General features: G+C 37.8%; 1 protein-coding gene across 2 annotated transcripts in view; it reads right to left on the bottom strand.

Annotated features, from left to right (window-relative positions):
* The window catches only part of SLC6A15 (solute carrier family 6 member 15), a 48,997-nt gene extending 36,616 nt beyond the window's left edge, over positions 1–12,381 (bottom strand). The window contains exon 1 of one of the 2 annotated variants that reach the window (XM_028532657.1): positions 12,086–12,381. The gene's annotated coding sequence lies outside the window, so the exon portion shown is untranslated. Of the gene's footprint in view, positions 1–11,356; positions 11,556–12,085 lie in introns of those variants that run through there. The other variant, XM_036018612.1, reaches the window with a different exon arrangement.
* Between the last annotated feature and the right edge of the window lie 2,634 nt (positions 12,382–15,015).

The following is a 15,015-nucleotide window of genomic DNA, read 5'->3' as shown; positions in this document are numbered from 1 at the left end:
TTTCCATTCATTTATTGCACATAAGGGCTTACATAGAATATGTTGAAAAGTAAAATTATTTAAATTTGGGCTTAGATTTACATTTTTTCATTCTCTCATTGTTATATTGTTTTATGTTCATGTATACTTTTTCAGTAAAAATCTATTTTAAAGCACTTAAAACTAAATTCAAAACTTTTTAAAATCAACCTAATAAATTTCTAACTCAGTGGTTCTCAACTCTAACCATTATTAGTGTTTTCTTTAAGATTACTTCTTTGCCTTTCTACATAAAATTTGAAATCAGCTTTTAAATATATACTCCCCCCCCTCAAAAAAAACAGTGTGCTGTAATTTTGAATGAGATTACATTGATTCTTCAGACACATTTGGGAGTACAACATCTTTAAAAATTGAGTTTTTCAATCTATGAACTTGGTATATCGTATTCTCATTTACTTACAGCTTCTTTAATTTCTCTCTAGAAAAAGACTGATTTCCTACACACTTTCTATCCTGCTACAACGTTATAAATTAAGTTGTTGGTTTTTTAAGGATCCCTTAAGATTTTTATATAGACAATATATCATCAATAACAAATATAGCTTAGCTTTTTCCAATTGTTTACCTTTTTGTTTCTTGACTTATTGTACTGCCTAGGACATCCACTAAAGATTTAATGGAATTGTTAAGAACAGACATCTTCATCTATGCCCCAGGGTTAGTGAGAAAAGACTCAAAATTTTACTGTTAAGAACAATGTCAGGTATGGGTTTTTTCACAGGTACCTTTTATCAGTTTAGAGAAGTTTCTTTTTCTTCCTAATTCAGTAAGCTTTTTTTGTTTGCTTGTTTGAATCATAAATAACTGTTGAATTTTGGCATATAGTTTTCTGCCTTTAGTAAAATAATCATATAATTTCTTAATCTGTTCATATTGAATCGAGTATTGCATTGATTGGTTTGGTATCTTAAACCAATCTTTCATTATGGGATAAACCCCACTTGGTCAAGATGTATTACCTTTTTAAAAACACTGGAGTCAATTTGCTAACATTTGGTAAGGATTTTTTCAACTACACACACGGGAACATGGAAGTGTAAATTTTTTTTTTTGTATTTTGCTTCTCTGATTTTGGTGCACTCATAAACTGAGTTTTTTCTCCTTTATATTCTGAACAAATATATGTAGTGTTAGTTGTATTTCTTCCTTGAATGTTTTGTAGCACTCATCTATCAAGCCATCTAGGAATGGAGTTTTCTTTTAGGGAATATTTTAAGTTAAAATTTCAATTTATTTTGTTAACAAAAAGCAACTTAGATTTTCACTTTCTTGTGTTAGTCTGAGTAAATTGTGTTCATAAAGTGATTCATAGTATTTCATTTTTTAAAATATCTGTAGGATTTATAGTCATATTACATGTTTTATTCCTGATATTAGTGATAGGTGTTTTCTCTGCTTTTGTCTTGATTAATCTTAAAAGAATTTTCACTATAGAATTAACTAAGAATAATGTGCAATTCTTACTCCAACTTTCAAGACTTTTTAGCTCCTAATCTATTTTTACAAACTCTTGAAATGTTAGAATAAATTTCAACAAATATTTCCAGTGAAAATATGCAAAAATCTAAAACAGCAGGCAGGCACCTGCTTCTAAGAAAAGAAAGTGACTCAAATAGACATGCCTATATTAGCTAATTATTGGTATTTGCCACAAACTGAATATTCTATAATAAAGAACTAGAAAAACCATAAATTATCTCCCTGACTTGGACAAATTCAAAGTCTGCTGAACAAAGTTTTCTGTAAATCGGAACCAGTTTTGAACACTGAACCTTAAATTCATTGTGGATTCAAATGCAATGTATTTTTTAATTCTAATGTATAAGGTATAAAGTAAAGACTATTGGAATAAAAACAAAATGCTAAACCATATTAAACACCCAAGAAAAATGGCACATGTTGAGAAGTTTGTAGTTGTGAAATGATTGTGAAAGGAAAAAGAGAAGATATTTGATAAAAAACAGAAATAATAATCTTGAAAAATGATATATTTTCAATGGAATACAATGCAACCTAAACATTTCTTTTGCAAATTATGTCCCCCTTTCCACAAAATGTTTGTACTAAGCAGGAAGATAACAAAAATCACAAAAGTAATCAAAACAAGGGAAACTTTTTTGTAGTTGCCAACACAAAATCACAACTTATATTTTATAACATAGGTTTTGTCCAAAACAGTGGACTATAACACACCTATCAGTATGATTAAAACTTTTTAAATGTAATAACACCAAATGTCAGCAAGGATGCAAAGAAACTAGACCAACCATGTGTTTCTGATAGAAACATAAGACAGTACAGCCACTCTAAAAAGTAAATGGCAGTTCTTTTTAACCCTAAAAACAGAGATACCACAGTGACCAGCAATTTGCACCCTTGGCATATGTGTCAGAGAAGCAAAAACTTTTTTTCAAGGAGAAACTTGTACATAAAAGTTCATATCAGCTCTGGCTGATGTGGCTCAGTAGATCGAGTGCCAGCCTACAAACCAAAGAGTTGCTGGTTTGATTCCCAGTAAGGGCATATACCTGGGTTGCAGGTTAGGTCCCCAGTAGGGGGTGCATGAGAGGCAACCAACACTGAGGTTTCTCTCTCTCTTTCTCCCTCCCTTCCTCTCACCCTAAAAAAATAAATAAATAAAATCTTTCTAAAAAAGGTTCATATTAGCTGTATCCATAATAGACCCAAACTGGAAACTACCCAAGTGTCCTTCAGTGAGTGAACAGTTAAACTATAGTATATCCATGTCATAGGATGTCAGCAATAAAAGGAGAAGAATTTTTGATACATCCAACAACTTGTTTGAACCTCAAGGGAATGATGCCAAATGTGAGGTAAGGGGTAGAATGCCAATTTCAAAAAGATACATATATCATATGCCAATGATATAACATTTGTGGAATAAAATGATAGAGATGAATCACAGAGTTAGGATAGAGAAAGGAAGGTAGGTGAGCTATAAAAATAAGTACAAGGTAATCTCTTGAGATTGTACAGTTGCTATCTTCTGTGTAGTAAGCATCACATGATATTACACATTTCATAAAATTACAAAGAACTATACATACATAAATATGCAAGCAGAAAAAATGACTGCATAATTAGAAAAATCTCTATGGATTATGCCAATATCAATATGCTATGTTTGATATTGTACCATACTACTTTTATACAAGATTGTAAAATGAAGAAAACTAGGTGAAGGGTGCACAGGAATTCCCTTTGCATCTTCCTGTGAGCTTGTAATTATTTCAGATCAGTTATAAAGTAATTTCTATAAATTAAAATGTATTTTTGATGTCTTCTATGAACCAAGGTCAGATTTTAAATCATACTTAACTGTAAGTCTTTCAAAAGTCTTTGACACATTTTTAAAATAAAATCATTTGAAACACTTAAAATGCTACTAACATACTGAACACCTCCAATTTAAGCACTGTATTCATTTCATGAAGCAGCTGTAATAAATGGCTTCTAATTTAGCAACTTCAAAAAACCAAAATTTATTCTTTTAAAGCCCTGAAACTAGAGATTCAAGAGCAGTTTCAGGTGAATGATCTAAGATGGTAGAGGAGTAAATAGAAACTATGCTAACCTTCTCCCATAGTGGAATTACAGATAAATTGTAGAGAAATCATCCTGAATAACCAACCAAAGAGCTGCTGGAAAGATGGCTTATAACCAAGGACAGACAGAAAAAACAACATCACCACAAGGAGACTGGTACGGAGTGAGGAGGAGGTGCAAGAGAGCTGGCTGGGCACCCATGGGAGGCAGCTAAAGTCCCAGAAGGATATTGCAGTGGCTGGGGTTTTCCCCTTAGAAGGGTAGGGTCTGAGCCTCAAGCAGAGCTCTCCAGCCTACAGAACCAGAGTCAGAAAAGAAACATCCAGCTGTGAAAAGCAGCTGGGTTTTTGTTTGCAGGGAGAGATTGCTGGATATGCAGAGAGCCTCTTCAAGGGCAAACATACAAAATTTTGTTTACAGACACTTACCCTGGGCTCCAGCAGAGGAAGGGCAGGGCAGCTAGAGACACTTGAGGAAACTCTGGGGTTGGTTGCTCTGGTGAGAGAACTGAAGCAACAGCTACCAGGATCCCCATGTTGAGTCATTCCTCATACTGCAGAAGCCATCTTTCTCAGGAATAGCACTCCTCTCCAGCTGGCCTCAGCCTGAGGGAAAGCTATATACCTACCCACAGGAATTACTCTGCACTACCCTGTGGTGCTTAAACTGGGCTGCTGATTACACCTTGAGGCTACATTATTGATCAGTTTAACAACTAAGGTGGAAAATACAAAGAAGCAGCCAAAATGGAAAGACAAAGAAACAGACCCCTAATGAAAGAACAAGAAAATTTTCCAGAGAAGAACTAGATAAAATGGAGACAAGCAATTTATCAGATAGAGATTAGAGTAATGGTTAGAAGGATACTCAATAGCATGAAAAAAAAGGTACTCAACAGCATGAAAAACCATAAAAAAGGGCCAGTCAGAAATAAATACTATAATATCTGAAATAAATAATACAATGGAAAAAAACAGTAGGTTAGATGAAGCAGAGGATCAAATCAATGATTTGGAAGATAATGCAGAAAAATACACCCAGGCAGAGCAGCAAAGAAAAAAAATTAAACATGAGGAGGGCTTAAGAAATTTTCAACAACATGAAGAGTAAAAACATCCACATTGTGGGAATACCAAAGGGGGAAAACAGTGAGCAAGAGATTGATAACCTATTTGAAGAAATAATGAACAAAAAAACATTCCTAACCTGGTGAAGGAAAAAGTCACACAAGTCTGGGAAGCTCAGAGAGTCCCAAACAAGTTGTACCCAAAAAGGCACACACAGAGACACATCACAATTAAAATAACAAGTCTTAAAGACAAAGAGAGGCTCCTAAAAGCTACAAGAGAAAAGCAGGTAGTTACATACAAGGGGGTACAAATTAGACTTCCATCTGATTTCTCAACAGAAACATTTCTGACCAGAAGGGATAGATATGAAATATTTAAGGTGATGAAAAGCAAGGACCTACAACCAAGGCTAACTTTAGCCAGCAAGGCTATTGTTTAAAATTAAAAGAGAACTAAGGAGCTTCCCAGACAAGAAAGAGCTACAGGATTTTGTTAATACCAAACCAATACTGCAACAAATATTAAAGGATTTGCTTTTAGAAGAAAACGAGGGGAAAAAACAGAGAAATAGTATAACAATAAAATGGCATTAAATAGACATCTATCAATAATCACCTTAAATGTAAATGGCTTAAATACTCTAACTAAAAGACACAGGGTAGCTGAATGGAAGAAAACAAGACCCACATATATGCTGCCTCCAAGAGGCCCATCTCAGATCAAAAGATACACACAGACTAAAAGTAAAAAGAGATTTCATGCAAATGAGATAGAAAAAAAAAGCTGGGGTAGCGTACTTATATCCAACAAAATAGACTTTAAAAACAAGGCTATAGTAAGAGACAGAGGAGGACACTACATAATGATAAAGGTAACAATCCAACAAGAGGATATAACCCTAGTAAACATTTACGCACCCAGCACAGGAACACCTAAATACCTTAAGCAAATCTTTATGAACATAAAGGGAGAGATGGACTGAAATACAGTAATTGTCAGGGATTTTAACACCTTATTGACTTCAATGGATAGATCTTTAGACAGAAAACCAACAAGGAGATAGCAGCCCTGAACAACACACTAGATCAAATGGATTAAAATGTTATCTTCAGATTATCCCAAAGCAGCAGAATATACATACGTTTCAAGTGCACATGGAACCTTCTCTAAGACAGACCATATGTTAGGACACAAAACAAATCTCAATAAATTTCAGAAGGTTGAAATCATATCAAGCATCTTCTCTAACCACAATCCTATGAAACTAGAAATCAAACACAAGAAGAACACTGAAAAAAATACAAAGTCATGGAAGCTAAATAACATGTTATTAAACAAGGAATGGGTCAACAACAAGATCAAGGAAGAAATCAAAAGATACCTTGAAACAAAATCAATGAGGACACAGCAATCCAAAATCTGTGGGACACTGGGAAAGCAATCTTAAGAGGGAAATATATTATTACAGGTCTAGCTGAAAAAATAAGAAAAAGCTCAAGTAAACAATCTAACTTCACATTTAAAGGAACTTGAAAAGGAACAAGAAACAAAACTCAAAGTGAGTAGAAGGAAGAAATAATAAAGATCAGAGAAGAAATAATTAAGAGTCTAAAAAAATGATACCAAAAGAACAATGAATCCAAGAGATGGTTCTTTGAAAACACATAGGGGTGCCAGAAGAAGAAAAAGAGCAAGAAATTGGTAATCTATTTGAAGAAATGAGAAAACTTACCTAATTTGAAAGAAATAGACATACAAGTCCAGGAAGCACAGTGAATCCCAAACAAGATGGATGCAAAGAGGCTCACTCCAAGACACAACACAATTAAAATGTCAAAAGTTAAAGAGATAATCTTAAAAGCAGCAAGAGAAAAGAAGTTAGTTACCTACATGGGAATTCCTGTAAGACTGTCACCTGATGTCTCAAAAGAAACTTTGCAGGCTAAAATGGTTTGGCAAGAAATACTCAGTCATGAAAAGCAGGGACCTACAGCCAAGTTACTCTACCCAGCAAAGCTCTCATTCAGAATCAAAGGGCAGATAAGTAACTTCCGAGACAAGAGAAAACTAAAGGACTTATTTAAGAAAAAGATCAAAGCTAATGAATAAAATAGCAATAAATACATATCTATCAACAACTGAATCTAAAAAAAATGGGAGGGGATTGTGGAGGAATGGGTGAAGAGGTAAGAGGATTAAGAAGTACAAATTAGTAGTTACAGAATAGTCATGGGATGTAAAGTACAGTGTAGGAGATGGAATAGCCAAAAAACCTACATGCATGACCCTTCTACATGAACAATGGGTGGGGATTGACTGAGGATGTAGGCGGTGCTGGGTGGAAGGGGCAAAGGGGAAAAAATTGGGACAACTGCAATAGAATAATCAATAAAATATAATTTAAAAATTAAAAGAACAACAAAATGGATGATAGACTTAAATATAAAATATCAAACTACACAACTTTTAAAAAGGAATCATTGAGAGAAACCTTTGAGAGTTAGAGATAAGAAAATAGTTCTTAGACATGACACTAAAAGCAGAATTCATTAAAGCAAAAATTGGTAAAAAGGACTTTGAAATTAAAAACTTTTTCCTTTGTGAAAGAACCTATTAAAAGGCTGAAAAAATAAGCTAAAGACAGAAAATATATTTGCAGACCACACAGTGGAGAAAAAGTATTTAGGATCTATAAATAAAATAAAACTCAGTGATTAAAAATAATTTAGAAAATGAACAAAGGACATAAGGGGTCATTTCACTGAGTATGTCTAGATGGCAAATGAGTACATGAAATGAGGCTTGACATTATTAGCCATCAAGGAAATGCTAATTAGAACTACAGTGAGATGTCACATAACTATCTGAATGACTAAAATATAGTAACAACCAAATTCTGGCACAGAGGCAGAGAAACTGGATCATTCATACATAAGAGATGAGAATGTAAAATGGTACAGCTCTCAAGAACATGCCATTACCATATAACCCAGCAACTACACTCCTGGGCATTTATCCTGGAGATGTGAAAGCTTGTGTTCCATAAAACCTGTAAGTGAGTGTCCAAAGCAGCTTTGTTAATAATAACCCTAAACTGGAAACAACCCAGATGTCATTCACTGGATGAATGCTTAAGCAAATTCTGGTAAATCCATACCTCGGAGTACTACTCAGAAATAAAAACAAATAAACTACTGATACACATAACTTGGATGAATCTACAGATAATTATGCTGAGTGGAAAAAGCCAGTTCTAAAAGTCTGCATTTTCTATGGCTCCATTTATATAACATTCTTGAAATAACAAAATAATAAAGATGAAGAGCAGATTATTGATTAGCAGGAGTTGAGGTGTTGGGGCAAAAGAGTAATCCTTATAATGATGGGACAGTTCAGTAATTCGATTCTATCAATGTCAATATTCTGATAGATGTTACATTGGCAGAAAAATGACTAAAGGGCACATAAGATCCCATTTGCTGCTGTAATATAATTTTATGACTAAGAATGTTGAAAGGAAACTTTCCTGTAAATTCATAAACTACAATCATGGAACCAAAATACCTACCTTTCTACTGTAATCATCTCATTTGGTAGCATCTAATGCCTGAACACTGTTCTCCCCGTGGGTTTTTGCTATTTTCACTTCAGAATATTTTGAGTCTATATTTTGACTTCAGTAATACAGTAATATGGTATTAAAGGGCACAGAGTGAAAATAGCTTCTCACCTCTTTCCCCCAGTATAGCCTCACCTACCTCCCTATAAGTAAGCAAAGTTCTCCACACATATGTATATATTCAAGTTAATATGTATATTCACGCTGTGTTTTTTACTCATCTACCCAACCTATTTTTAATACAACTGTTATTAATATTCATAATTCTGCATCTGGATTTTTCACTTAAAGTCTTCCAAAACTTTTGCTCTCGATAGTTTGTTTTTTATTTTAATTTTTTTTAAATGAGGACATATGACAGTTCATGATACATCACATATTTAGTTCATTTCTTATCATTTGCTTCAATGTTTAAGCAACTAACTCTGTATACCTGACATGTGCATATCTATAGAATAAATTTCAGGGAAAGGAACTGCTTGGTCAAAATGTATATGGTTTTATAATTTTGGTAAATACTGCCCTTAATAAAAGTTACCTCAATTTGTACTACCACAAGCAATGCATGATAGTGCCTGTTTCCCTCTGCCCTCTTCAACACAGTGAGTAATCATTTTGATCTTTGCCAGTCTGAAACAGGGAAAAACTCCCAGGCTAAGCATTATACTCAAAGACAATAATCAATTAATTTTATGTGAAAGGATACCTATGTATTAATCACAAAGAAATAAAATGATCTTTAAGACTGAAAACAGCTCTGTCATATATCAAATGATACTGTGCATTTATTTAAAACCTTCCTGCATTCCAGTACACACAGTTTATTTTTCACTATGAAATACGAATAATCATTACTCATCAAAGTTAATATTTAAGAAAATAAATGTTTTTATTAATATTTACTAATATATCAAGGATAGGACTTACTTTATGTTAAAAAGAAAATTAGAAATAAGTCTAAAGATTCCTGCCATGTAACCTTAAATGTTTTCATACATCAGACTATGCCCATGATTTTTGTAAATAAAACCATCTGCTCAGACACTATTTTAAAATCTACTCTGAATAGGAATATATTATTATATCCAATCATGCATATGTATGTAGTAATAGGAGTTAAAATCTTCTGTAAAAGGAGTTGAGAATTAAGTCTTCAGAGCTTTTGATAATCAACAAGTTATCTTTCAGGTCTATCATTCTAAGTCAATCATTTTTTAATTACTTGGAAGACAACCCCAGGGTTCTAGAGAATACAGATTTCTTGCCTATTCATACACAAGTTTTATTTTATGACAGGACAAATATATTTCCTAACACGCCCAAAGTAAAATTTGAACTGTGGTCATTGGGTAAATCAATTACAAATGTAGGTTTTATAATTACAACTTAGGTTTTAGTAATTATTCCAACTTATTTTAAATGTTCAATAACTGAAAAGGTATCTCATCTGATTATTAGTATTTAGAGTAGCTATTAATTATTTTAAAAATTCTTTACTATTTGCTGTGGTTTGAATGTTTGTGCCCCCCCCCATCCGAATTCATACGTTGAAATTCTAAACCCATGCGATTAGGAGTTTGGTCCTTTGAGAAGTAATAAAAGAAACCCTAGAAAGCTAACTAGACCCTTCCAGCATTCAAGAACACAATGAGAAGGCACCATCTATGAATCTGGAAGGTGGCTCTCATCAAACACCAAGAATGTGCTGGTGCCTTGATCTTGGACTTCTCAGCCTACAGAACTATGAGAAACAAATTCATACTGTTTTTAAACCACCCAGCTCATGGTATTTTGTTATGACAGCCTAAACAGACAAAAGAAGTATTTCTTACTTACTTTAGCAACTGAATGATAGAGCACCCCTTTTCTAGAAACATGTATAAAAACTTTTATTAATGACATTAAAATGCCATATAAGTTATACATACTAAAAGTAATTCTTGAATTAACTATATAGCAGCAATCAGAAAAAAAAAAGTGCCAACAGTAAGAGATTGTCTCTTCCTTTCAAAACAGTGTTATTGTCTGCCTTTCCCAGAAAGAAAAAAAAAAGCATACATTGAATGCTTCACTTGGAAAAATCATCAATGAATTCTATTTAAAATATTGTGGGATAATATGTTGAATATTCCAACAAAAAATATACACGTATCATTCATCACCTGGATAACAAATGGCACTCACCCTCACAGAAATAAAAAAGACGACTCTGATGGTCAAATACTCTAAACTTAAAGAGAGAAATGCACGTACTTCTCAAGAAAACTTCAATCATCATCAAGTACTCGTTAAGCACTGATTACAAGTCAAGCCCAGTACTAATCGCTGAAGACAAAGATTCTGTATCAGCGTCGTTCTTGCAGAAATGGGGCTGGGTGGGGTAAGGAGCTGGGTGGAGCTGTTTCGTCAGAAATTATATTTCCCAAAGCATGCACTTTGTGCCCGGAATCCCAGGAAAGCAACCGGTCACTGACAGCCATAAAACAGCTTTAAAAACTGGGTGATGAGGAACCCCAATGAAGTACATACAGCAAACCCTTCAGTCCTCTCGATATCTGCGTAGTGAACCAAGCAGAAGGTGCAGACTAACACCGGGTCTACCTTTAAGACCTGGAAGAAAAAACGGCCGGACGGGGAGAAACGGTCGCAGTGTCATTTGCATAAGCACCCAAACACTGCTGACGTAACCACGCACGAGTGCGGACCCCGCCCAGCCTTACTCCAGCTTTTCCTCGGGAGGGCAGGGGAAAGAGGGGAGCACGAGAGGTAGACGACGGAGAGGGCAAGCTTGGAGCTTCGTTCGCCGCGAACGCGGGCAAACGGCGTCTCTCTGCTTAAAAGCAAAGAATTCCAGCGACGGAGGGCTCAGTGACCGAGTGGGTGACACCTGTTTCAGGGAGATCTCGGGCGCTTTAATTCATTCATATTATAAAGCTGGTGTGCTGTCCTGTAAGGACAGAAAGGCTCTCCTATACTCAAAACCGCCCTCTGCGCAGGCCACGGAGAGACCAGCCATGTGGATGAAACGAAGAAATGGTCTGGGTTTCCAGGTACTCACTTGTCTCCTTAAAATCCCTGCAACACCACCCTCGCCGCCCCTCTCCCAAATTCCTGGATGCGCAGAGACACGCGCCGTGCTCTCTTCCGCAACCACGTGCCTCAAGCAGAGAGGGGCACTATAGAAACATTTATCGCAGGATAGCTCCGGCAAAAGGGAATTGTGGTCACGTGAAAACACACCGCGTGCGGTGGTCGCCCCCAGGCACTTGCAAAAGCAACCAGAAGCGCAAGAGGAACCAGACTGCTACTCTCCCCGCCCCGCCTCCCACCCGCAGAAGGACGGGCTTCCAACTTGGCTGGAACCCCAGAAGCGTCTCGCCGTGTCGACCCTCCCAACTTTCCTCTCGGACTGCCCCGGTCGGACCCCACCCTTCGGCCTCCCGGGGCTGGACTAGGAAACGAGGATGCTGCGGGCAGTTTCCACCACGAGAAGGGACGAAGGGTGGCCGCACGTTTCGACCCCTGTGCTTCCCCCTACGCGCCTCTCCTCGCCCCCTCCCAGCCCCCTGCTGTATGCGGGTGCGGGACGCGTGGACCGGAGGGTTTCCCGCGGAGCCCAGCTTTTCGGAGTCTCCCTCCCGGCCCCTACCTCAGGACACAGCCGGAGTCCTTCCCTGGATCTAGACCGCGATCCCGCTCTCGCCCCCTGCGCCCGGGCCCCCGGGCTAGCTGGGGGTGAGCCCACCCCACCGACACCACGCCCTGGGCGGTAGGGGCGAGTCGTTACCGTTGGCGTGCCTGACCCGCTCCTCCGGCCGACCCGCGTCTGACGGGAGTAGTGGCAGCTAGAGGGTCTGGTCCAGGGGCTCTGATCGAGGCCTTGAAGGAGCGGTCTGGACAGAAGCAGCTGTCTGCCAAGGGCGGCTCCCGGGGGTGGGTGGAAGGGTCGCTGCCCAGCGGGATGCCACGGAGGGAAGAGCAAGAGCCTGTGTTCTGGCCAGGGACGGAGCACGAGTGCAGCGCGGTTGTGTGTGAGTGTGAGTGAGGGTGTGACGGAGGCGCCCACGTGCCCGGCCCGCCTGTGCTGCGGCCGCCTGCACGCTGCGGGGAGGGGGGTGCTGCGGGTGGCGCGGGGGAGGGAGCCGGTCTCGGAGACGGGCGCCGCACCGCCGCACCGCCCAGCCCCACGGCCCCCTGACGCAGTGGCCGCTGCGGCTGCCCCACCGCGCTCCGGCAGGCCCCCGGGGACTGAAGGGACCGGGAAGCCCGCCCTGAAGCCAAACAAAACAAATCTGCTTGCCATTCTGTCCTCCCCAACCCACTCCAAAGGATGGGCACTGGCTGCCCGACCCCGCCTTTGTCTCACCGAGAATAACAATAGAAATGGTCCTTCCGTTCACTCTGAATATTCTCTGAGAGTCGGTAATGGGATTAGAAGTGTGTGACTCAAAGAACCCGTTTCCTAGCTTTTTCTGCAAGCCAGCCATTTACAGGTACATCTATTGCAAAAGAAAAGCTCTCTGGGCATCTGTTCCTCCTGCAAATCGTGGCCTAAGACCGCTCAGTGATTCTGACAGGTTAGGAAAGGCTGTCGCTGGAGCCGGTCCTCACCTTATGTTGGTCCATTAGCTTCCAACTCTTCTCCAAGGGGTCTCACTACAAGGTCTTACGGCTGACTTACCTCTTGTAGCAATCGAAACAGAATCATAATTAAGCCACGTGGAGAATTCCTAAAATATACCTCACTGAGAACAAAGCTTAGCCTCCTTTTGAAAATGGCTGAATCTTCCCCTAAATATGGTATGTGCTCCAGCGATTAAATTTCATATCCTGGAAACTCAAAATTTGAAAGAAATGCAAAGTGAACCTAAAACATATAAGGGAAAAAAGGTTCAGTGACTTGGTAAAGGATATTTCTCACTTTCAGATGATTAATATTACCATTTTTAAAATACCTTCCAGCAATCTCACAGACTTTAATGGTTTGTATCCAATTAAGATTGAATTAAAAAATAAGGTCATTGCAGACATGTTTTTTATGCAGTGAAAAATCTCCTGGAAAGAAATCACAAGACCTAAATTTCAGGTCAGAACACTGCTACTAATCCTTAGCTTTCAAGGCAGCCAAGAGAGTTTTTTTCTGTCTCTTACAGTCCGACTTTTAAAATAGGGTTTTTTTAAATTAAATTAGTTTTGACCCCCTGGATGCCCTTGCCTTGCCATGGGTAAAAATATTCTGATAGATGCCTCACAGGAAAATAATAAGTTACAATAAACCTCTTACAAAACATAATGCAAAATTTGCTTTTTATATATTGGTGATGTCAAATATTTTTGTTGATATATATCATATATATATGATATATATAGAAATTTGGATATAGAGAAAATAGTGCCAATAACAACTTAATACCAATGCCAAGAAGAAATTAAGAAAATAAGTAGAGGTATGTCCTCCATAATCAGGATTAAGATTTTCTGTGGAAAACAAAAGTTTTCTGCATGCCTGCAGGAATAGTTTACAGTAGTACTGAGAAAGCCTACATGCCTGCAACTACTCTACCCTCACTCTTTTGCACTGATATTTAATACCTATCTCAAATGCATGTAAGAAGTCCCATATCACAAAGTATTTACGTAGTGGTGCTCTTAAAAATGACCAATACTAATTTATGTTTGGATACCAATGAGGAGAAATAAGAGAAAGCAGCTACTGAGTTTCCCACTAAGTACCTAGGGTTTTAAAATGGTTTATTTAATCTTCTCAATTAATTAATGAGATGTTTTTTCCTAATTTAGAGATTATACAGGGCCCTGGCTGGCGTAGCTCAGTGGATTGAGCACAGGCTGCGAATCAAAGTGTCAAAGGTTCGATTCCCAGTCGGGATACATGTCTGGGTTGCAGGCTATGACCCCCAGCAACCACACATTGATGTTTCTCTCTCTCTATCTCCCTCCCTTCCTTCTCTAAAAATAAATAAATAAAATCTTTATAAAAAAAGAGATTATACAGAGGTGATAGGGAAAAATTGCAAAAATTCACACAGCTATTTCAATGATAAAATGGAGATTTGAACCCAGATCTGGCAGGCTTCAGACTTCATATATTTTCATGGTGTCTTGTGAATTTGTAGATTTTTAACAGGAGGAAAATTGAGAATTAACGCAAGGGCTAGTTACCTTTGAAAATAAGGAGTGTGTGTAGAAAGACCCCAAAAGGAAAGTCTGACAACCCCAGTACAGAGGTAAAAAAAATCCATCATTAAATTTTAATAATAAAGACCCTTAAAAAATTTAATATCTAATTGCTATCTTTTAGCTAATGGTTATCGAGTACTTTCTCTGTCACACAGTGGAAAAGTGAGCACATGGTTTTCCTGTGAGAGGAGGCAGCAGCACACTGAAGGAGAAGAGCAGAACCTCAAAGATTTCAGCCTGTGAGGAAAAGAAGATTGGTCTTTTGGCCACAGTATACTTTTTTATGTTATTAACAGATATTGATTCCATGTTAAGTATGTACCTTTGCAATGTGTAGAATAATTTATATGCCTTATTTTTCTTAATCCTTACACCAACCCCGTGATGTAAGTAGTTATTGGCCACACATTGCAAAAGAAAACACTTGAGATTTTGGTTGTGTGAGTTCACCCAGTCAGAGGCATCTGTTAGACACTGTAAGAAAATAACCGACCCCTATCTAAACTACTTTCTGAATTT

The sequence above is a fragment of the Phyllostomus discolor genome, chromosome 2 (genome assembly GCF_004126475.2).
Source record: "Phyllostomus discolor isolate MPI-MPIP mPhyDis1 chromosome 2, mPhyDis1.pri.v3, whole genome shotgun sequence".
In the NCBI taxonomy this organism is placed as follows: Eukaryota; Metazoa; Chordata; class Mammalia; order Chiroptera; family Phyllostomidae; genus Phyllostomus; species Phyllostomus discolor.
The sequence above is the reverse complement of the archived record's forward strand: the minus strand, read 5'-3'. Positions and strand labels throughout refer to the sequence as shown.